Source organism: Diaphorina citri, unplaced genomic scaffold, assembly GCF_000475195.1.
Source record: "Diaphorina citri unplaced genomic scaffold, Diaci psyllid genome assembly version 1.1 scaffold13461, whole genome shotgun sequence".
NCBI classification, from domain to species: domain Eukaryota; kingdom Metazoa; phylum Arthropoda; class Insecta; order Hemiptera; family Psyllidae; genus Diaphorina; species Diaphorina citri.
This window is the reverse complement of record NW_007390828.1, coordinates 1-1340: the sequence shown is the minus strand read 5'-3', so window position 1 is coordinate 1340 and position 1340 is coordinate 1. Positions and strand designations below refer to the sequence as shown.

General features: G+C 37.5%; 1 long non-coding RNA gene across 1 annotated transcript; it reads right to left on the bottom strand.

The window, feature by feature from the left end:
• Window positions 1-191: 191 nt before the first annotated feature.
• Window positions 192-1323, bottom strand: LOC113473048. The gene is made up of 2 exons (XR_003395135.1): window positions 601-1323; window positions 192-384 (listed from the first exon to the last, which is right to left on the bottom strand). It is a non-coding gene; the product is annotated as an uncharacterized LOC113473048 (long non-coding RNA).
• Between the last annotated feature and the right edge of the window lie 17 nt (window positions 1324-1340).

Below are 1340 nucleotides of genomic sequence, written 5' to 3'. Positions count from 1 at the left end.
CGCCACCTGAAGCCTATTTTCCTTTTGTAATGTTAATGTACATTAACATTACGTTTTTCGGTGGTGGGGATAAAAAATAACGAAGGAAGTAAAAAAACAATATGGCGAATCGTAATGCGAGAAAAAAGCCACATTACGAAATTCGTGAAAGGAGAGGAGGGGAAGTTAACGTAAAGGTAGGAGAACGTAATGTAAGAGAAAGAAAAATTCGAATTAAGCTAATGTACATAACATTACGAAAGGATAATAGGCTACTTGTCATCATGACAATAACTAGTCTTCTTTATATTCATGTGTCATGTGCCTTATTTTTTAAAGTTTACACTTGTCAATTTCTGTCTTTAGTATCGAACGAATGCGTTATGCTTGACCGAGATTGAGAACCTCGTATTCCATACACACAAAGCCCATTCCGAGGCTTAGGTGTAGGGGCAAATAGCCCCAAAATATGGGTTCAGCTTATACGAATCTACGAACTGACAACCCAGATATTATTATATTCATGTGTCATGTGCCTTATTTTTTAAAGTTTACACTTGTCAATTTCTGTCTTTAGTATCGAACGAATGCGTTATGCTTGACTTGACCGAGATTGAGAACCTCGTAGCTGACAACGCATTTCATACACCAAAAGCCCACTCTGAGCTTAGGTGTAGGGGCGAACAGCCCAAAAATATGGGTTCAGCTTATACGAATCTACGAACTGACAACCCAGATATTGGGTTTTCACTCTCAGGCGAGGTACACTATCTTATGTAGAATTTGTCGCGAATGTCTCCCAGTTACTTCCCTGTCAAGTTTTCAGGTGGTATCTCGAGATGACGAAACAAAAATCGAAGCTTTCTGTGGTCTCTGGAGCTCTGAGTCAATGGCATTGGCTTTCTATGTTGGAAAGTGAATTGTAAAGCCTTTATCAGAACCTTTTCGTGAAGACCACAACAGCTATAGGATTGGTGCTAGCCCTGTCTTACGAATTTCTTTGGAAGTGTCTTGTGTTAATGTTGCGAACCTACTTTGTAATGTTTATGCTCGTGTTGCGAACGCATTTGGTGTTGTTAATGCCAATGTTACGAACTTCCATAGTAATGTTCTAATGTTTATGCTGACGTTACGAAATTCTTTTGTAATGTTCTAATGTTACGAACTTCCTATTCCTAGGTAGTGTTTATGTTTTAGTACGACAATTTTTGAAATTGTAATCGAGCTTTACTTTTGAAAGTGCCTTCTTTTCGAAACTTTTTATACGTTTTATTTTACAGGGGTTTTTTTTACCTTTTCTCAATTTGTTCAGGTGAAAATTTTCTTTTTCAGGTCAAATTTTCATCAGTGGGTTTCTACAA